Source organism: Halichoerus grypus, chromosome 14 (assembly GCF_964656455.1).
Source record: "Halichoerus grypus chromosome 14, mHalGry1.hap1.1, whole genome shotgun sequence".
NCBI lineage: Eukaryota > Metazoa > Chordata > Mammalia > Carnivora > Phocidae > Halichoerus > Halichoerus grypus.
The window spans coordinates 85,565,191-85,565,732 of record NC_135725.1 but is presented as its reverse complement, the minus strand read 5'-3'; the positions used below and the strand labels follow the sequence as shown (position 1 = coordinate 85,565,732).

The 542-nt window shown below is 39.5% G+C and overlaps 1 non-coding gene across 1 annotated transcript; it reads right to left on the bottom strand.

Annotated features, from left to right (window-relative positions):
- LOC118548810 (U6 spliceosomal RNA) lies at positions 1-107 on the bottom strand. The gene has a single exon (XR_004923757.1). It is a non-coding gene; the product is annotated as a U6 spliceosomal RNA (small nuclear RNA).
- Between the last annotated feature and the right edge of the window lie 435 nt (positions 108-542).

Below are 542 nucleotides of genomic sequence, written 5' to 3'. Positions count from 1 at the left end.
TTTTTATTTTAATGCTTCATGGATTTGCATGTCATCCATGTGCAAGGACCATGCTGATCTCCTCTGTATTGTTCCAATTTTAGTATATGTGCCGCTGAAGCAAGCACTATTAGTATTTTTTAAAAATCGCTGAATAATATTTCATTGCACGGACATACCACATTTTGATGATCCATTCATCTGTTAATGGATGCTTGGCTACTTCTTGGCTGTTATAAATAATGCTGCCATGAACACTGGCACATACAAGTTTTGTGTGGACACCGTATGTTTTCAAATCTCTTGGCTATACACCTAGAAGTGAAATTGCTGGGTCATACGGTAACTCTGCGTTTAATTTTTTGAGGAATTGCCAAACGTCTCTGCAGTGGCTGCACCATTTCACTTCCCCACCAGCAAAACAGAAGAGTTCCAATCCCTCCACATCCTTGCCAACATTTGTTTTTGTCTTTTTTTTTTTTTTAAGATTTTATTATTTATTTGAGAGAGAGAGGGGGATAGAGCACAAGCAGGGGGAGCAGCAGAGAGAGAGGGAGAAGCAG